This window comes from Haemaphysalis longicornis, unplaced genomic scaffold (genome assembly GCF_048455015.1).
Source record: "Haemaphysalis longicornis isolate Haplotype H1 unplaced genomic scaffold, Haemaphysalis longicornis Haplotype H1 scaffold_3, whole genome shotgun sequence".
Lineage (NCBI taxonomy): Eukaryota > Metazoa > Arthropoda > Arachnida > Ixodida > Ixodidae > Haemaphysalis > Haemaphysalis longicornis.
The window spans coordinates 223874054-223879864 of record NW_027526335.1 but is presented as its reverse complement, the minus strand read 5'-3'; positions in this window follow the sequence as shown (position 1 = coordinate 223879864).

Sequence of the window (5811 nt, the reverse complement as noted above, 5' to 3'; positions counted from 1 at the left end):
AGTTCTTTGAAAAATTGCCGGAGCCGAAGCAATTCCGAAAGGGAGGCGATTTACTGCATACAATCCTTGATGGGTATTCAGTGCGAGATACCCTTTTGAGGTCTCATCCAACTCTAACTGTTGGTACGCTCGGTTCAAATCCAACTTCGAAAACTTCTTGCCTCCTGCCAGGACTGCGAACAATTCGTCGGCTCTGGGAAGAGGATAGTGTTCAGTGTCCAAGATTGGATTTACGGTCATTTTATAGTCACCGCATAGCCTGATGGACCCATCGCTCTTGATAACTGGTACAACAGGCGTCGCGTGCTACTGGTGACAGGCGAAAGTATACACAGTCTCGTCAGCTTCCCAATTTCCTCTTCGACTGAAGGTTGGCGCGCAAAAGGTACTGGTCTTGCCTTTATAAACCTAGGCTCCTGATTATCCTTGAAATGAAGTTGTGCCTTCTCACCTTGAATTGTTCCCAGCTCGTCACTGAACAGATGACTGTACTTCTGGAGAAGTGCCTTGAGTTCTGCAGGCAGCTCCCGTGGGGCTTGCGACCCCGTCTTGATGGCATGCAGCTCCTTGAGGCTTGCCCAGTCGAGCTGTATGTGCTGTAGCCACTCTCGTCCAAAACGTGGTGGGCCTTCCTGCTGTACAACGTAGAGAGGAAGAACATGTCGCTTGTGGCTGTATTTCACTGTGACGCTTACCACTCTGGTCGGCGTGATGAGCTCTCCTGTATATGTGCGCCGCCGAAGACTAGTGCCCTTGAGGCGCATACCAGGGAAAAGGCGCTTGAAAAGATTTCCTGGAATAATGGACACTGCAGCTCCTGTATCCAGTTCCATCTGCAAAGTAACACCTTGCACAGTCAGGGTTACCATTATGGGCGTTGACACTGCAGAAGTTGTCACGTCGTTCACGGACAGCTCCACATCGGCTTTTAAAGCCCTAACATGGAACCCTTGCTTACTTTTTCCAAACTTTGCCTTGCAGGCACGTTGAATATGCCCTTTTTGATGACACGTAAAGCACGTGGCTTTACTAATTGGGCATTGCCGTGCTCCGTGTTTCGGTGACCCACACCGTTAACAATTACCTGTTTGCAACACTTTCGGTCTCGAGCTTTGCACTTTGTGCAGTTCCGTGTCTTCCTCGGGCTGTGCGTGCGTTGCCGTTGCATTCTTTAATGCCGCCTCTAAAGACAAAGCGCGCTCGACGGCTTTCTGGAAGGTCAAATGCTTATCTTCCGTGAAAAGATGCCTCTGAATATCGACGCGCTGAAGGCCGCATACAAAGCGGTCACGCAAAGCTTCATCGAGAAAGGTTCCGAACTCGCACGTTTGGGCAAGTCGCCTTATCTCCGCCACATACGCTGATAAGCCCGTTCTACATGGAGCGAATTTCGCCTGCGAATCCGCTGGAACGAACATTCGCACTTGCGAAGTTCGCAATGCCTGGAATTGTCGTCTACATGGGGCCTGCGAAGGCCGCGATTTTCGCATTTCAGATGCGCCTTGTTTGCAGACTGAATTAAGTTTGCCACCAGCAAAGGTTGTTGTGATTTTAACAATGGTGGTTTTATTTTACTTTCTTGGCAAGTTGTTTCTGCCTGGTTTGCGGTAAACATAAGTTTATTTGCGGTTTTATATAAGAATCGCCAATTCTTTATCAATATACGCACACACAGCAGAGAAGACAAACGTTTTGGTGTGCCCGCGCTTTTGTCGCGCTCAGACAAGCAACGCCATCTGGTTTCCAAGCGTGCAAGTGGTGCCGAGCTGTGCTCCTATTGGCCGCAGGTCCGGGTCCTCTACGCCGCACACGCCGCACGAGCGGCGTTTGCTCGACCGCTTCAAATGTTTGGCACTTCGCCGCAGCAACGAAAAAAAGTGGTTTTGCCGCACGAGCGGCGCCGCATCAGCGAATTCGCAGGCGAAATCGCTCCATGTAGTACGGGCTATATCGCTTCGCCTTCTTTCTGCGTTCTGCGGTGAAATTTTGCACGTTCCGCAATTACAGATGGCTTGGAGGAAAGTTGATTCCGAAGTAGTTCAAGAAGGGTGTCAAACGATTTTGTTGACGGCTTAACAGGGATGGTCAAAGATTTGAGTAGTGCGTATGTGTTCGGGCCGATTAGGCTTACGAAAGCGTCAGCTCGCAAATCCTCGGGCACCTTGTTAAAGCTCAAGTACGCTACCAAACGCTCTTCATACGAAAGCCAGTCGTTGGTAGACTCGTCAAAATGCTCTACTTGCCCGAACCCGAAGCCCATAGCGACGGTTCCAGCTGCCGAAAGCGTAGTCATTCCCACTGTTGCAGCGTCGTCGTCCATGTTGCAGCGGCCGTGTCACTGTCATTCGTTGAAGGAGGCGTAGTCCCGTCGCAGGCTCGTTGTCCTCGTCGCCATTATGTTGTGTCCATGCCAGGACGACAAACGGGGCGGCACACGAACGTGGCAAGGCACGGAACGAGTTTATTCCATCGTGACAAACGGGTGAAACAAAAAATTGGGCCCATCTCCCCGCGAGGGGGACTCGAGTAAATGCGTCGCATATGGGGCGGGTGTATTGCGTTAACGTTTAGTGTTTGGGGAGTTGGTGGTAGTGAATGCGTTGTATCAGCAGCTTCTTGTCGTAGTTTGAATGAGTCAAGGATATAAGGCGCGTTCGTAGCCTCCCATTCTGTGTCGGCTTTGTGGCGCAGTGGGTAGAGCACCATGTACATTGCGTTCCGCCCCCAGGGTCGAGGGATCGAAACCAGCGCCGGATAGTATTTTTTTTATATATAGTGTAGGGGGAGGGGTGCGGACTACGACTACGGACGTCAACGCGGGTGACATCGTGAGTTACTGAAATGCTCTGCATTTAAAAAGAGAGGGCTCACTAGTAGGCGAGCTGTAGATATAACCACTTAGAGGGGAGCCGAGGCCGAGAGTGTGGTGACGACATGTCACGTGGCCCAAAGGCGCACAATACAACATACCTGCGCTCGCCCGTGGCCGAGTGATTCTACTTCCGGTCGCCCTAGAGTTCGGACGTGTGAATCATGAGCTCCGACGGAGCGGTAATGGCGGCTCAACAGAGCCGCGGAAACAGGCCTAACGGAAGCGACAGCGAGGATTATCAGGTAATACTGCCCCAACTGCCGACCGGTCATATTGTCGTGAACGCGTTATTTTTGCACGGTGATGTGAAAGCAAGACCTTTCAAGGTCGAAGACTTCAGGGACGCGCTTGCACGGACTGGTTTGCTCTCCGAGGTTGTCGCCTTGGGAGCCTACGTGTGGGCGATAACATTCAACAGTGCCGAAGCGACGAAGAGGATGTTAAAAAATAAACGTTCCCAAATGAAATGAAAAGACAATAAATAAAAGCGGGAACAAACCTGTACCAGCGTTGCTATAACAGGTTAAGGCCAATTAGAAAAATAAAAGAAAAGGGAGCCTAGACTCAAAAGTTTTAGACGGAAAGCCAATTGGGAAAAAAAAAGGCTCTTGCTTCGGTCGACAAAGAACAACACAGCCCAGAACCAACACCTTTATTGAACTGTAGCATAGGAAAGACGCCTCTTGCAGAATGCATCATTAGTAAACCCCCCCCCCCAACGTCGTGCAGCCCCCCTCCCCGTCCCCCTACGGCAACCCAACCCTGCCTCCCTCCCGACGCTGCCGCCCCCCCCCCCACCCTTCCGAAACCACCTTCAGAGTTCTGACCATACCCAGCAACACATCTCAGCTCGAACAGCCCACTCCCCACAACCCCCGCGAACACCATGGCGTCCGCCAGCCCACCAAAAGACCCCAGAAAAGTCCCCAACAGCAGAAAAGGTCCCGCATACGACCCCGCTCACAGCCAGGTCACAACATCACCGTCCTTGAGACCCCCACCACATCCACCTCACCCCTCCTCATTGTCCCAGAAAGAACACCAGTCCAAAGAAAAAAGTTCACAAGCTGTTCCAATGCACCGTTGGTCCAGACACTGAGTCCAAAACATTGTCCAATACCACAGCGTTCGGCGTCCACCCGGCTCCCCCCTAATTCCCCCCTCCAATCTGCCCCCGCACACCCACTACACGAAGTCCCCACACAGAGTCCCCACACAAGGTCCCATTTGGCAGGCACCTCACTAAAAGATTGTTCAATAGCCGTCCCGGCAATTCCACCTCTTGTCCTGTGGCACTATTCCGAGAAGAGGCAGGCAGAACAAGGAACAGTCAGCGCATAGTGCGGTCGAAGTGACAGGTGCAGCAGCGACGCCAGAGCAGCCGCTGCCGCTCAGACACAGACCGCTGTCACCGTCGAAGTCTGCGGCTTGCGGTCTGCGCAAAGGCAAAACCAGCACCTCGAGCCACTCCCCGACCGCCACCACGATCCATCTGCAGGATCCGCCTATGCGGCGCTCCAAGTAAGCCAAGCAGAGCGTCTCCGAAGGCCAGAAGGACGCGGGCCGTACTCCCCGCAGAACACGTCGCCAGCGCCCTGTGTGCCTGAAAAAGTACTGAGACAAACAGAACACGAAAACCTGCTCTGCAGCCTCCCGCAAATCCTTAGACGCAAAACCCAGTGAACTCCTTGCATTGTCCGGCTTGTCAATGATAGCTTTTCCTGCAGGAGCCAAACGCTGCCCGAGACCACTGGAGGGGCGTGTTTTTCCTTCTTTCTTGTTTAATATTTTTGGTGGTTGGTGATAACGTGCTAGAGGACGGAAGAAAAATGTAAGTATATATGTGTATGTGTGCGCGATCCACGCGCATCTCAAGTGCGCGTGGATCGCGAAGGAGCGAAGGGTACAGACCTGGAGATGTCGCCACCCCCAGTAACGCCGCCAGGCGATCGCGAAATGAAAGGGTGCCAGCACAAGAGAGCATGTAGTGATCAATGGAAGTACAGACAGAGCCACAAAAACATGTGGGGGACGGGAGCAACGAAAGGCCGTGTAAATAAAAAGGAAATCTTCCGTGGCCTGTGATTAAGAAAATAATTCTCTTGTGAGGGCGAAAATTTGGCGGTAGCGAACTAACAGCAGGTATCCACGTAAAAAGCTCAGTTCCCCTGTGGTTGGTGGCCCAATCCTCTCCCCACCTTCTCCAGAGCTCTTCTCTCAGTGCTGACCGCACAACGCGGGCCGAAAGTAAAGCCGCCCTCGGCTCACCCACAGTACACGCGCACACCGCCAGGTGGTCCGCCACCACACCAGCATGTCCCTCGATGTGATAGAGAAACACCCGCAGCCTATTCGAAAGGGTAGCATAGATGGACCTGATATCTTCAATTTCATTACTACGCGTGCGTAGTGATGCTAGCGCCATCAGCAATGAGAGACAGTCGGTGTACAAATGCGCAGGCAGCACCGTGTGGTATCCGAGAAGGTATATCAAAGCCTCTCTCAACGCCACAAGTTCGGCAGCAAATGCGCTGCCAGCCGACGACAGCTTAAATCTTTTTGCTTCCACAAGACGGCCCGTGTGCGTGTAAACCACGAAGGCTGCCCCCGCCGACAGACTCGAGAACGCTCCGTCGGTGTACACGTGCAGGCCCGGCCTCCGCGCGAGATGCATCGCCTCTGCAGGGGTTAAAGGGACACTGAAGTGAATTTGTCAAGCTCCCGTTTTTGCTTGCACTGCGTAAACTGGCTCAAATTAGCACACTTTTCATCGTTTATCCGGTTGACAAATCGGTAATTATTTTACAAAGCGCGAAAGAAGAAATACTACCATGCGCGGTTTGCGGCGGCCGCCCCAACTAAGCCTGTGACGTTGGGAGGAGGGGCGCCGTGATTGGACGATGCCCAAGGTTAGCAATCACACAAGTTTCGGTTTCGGT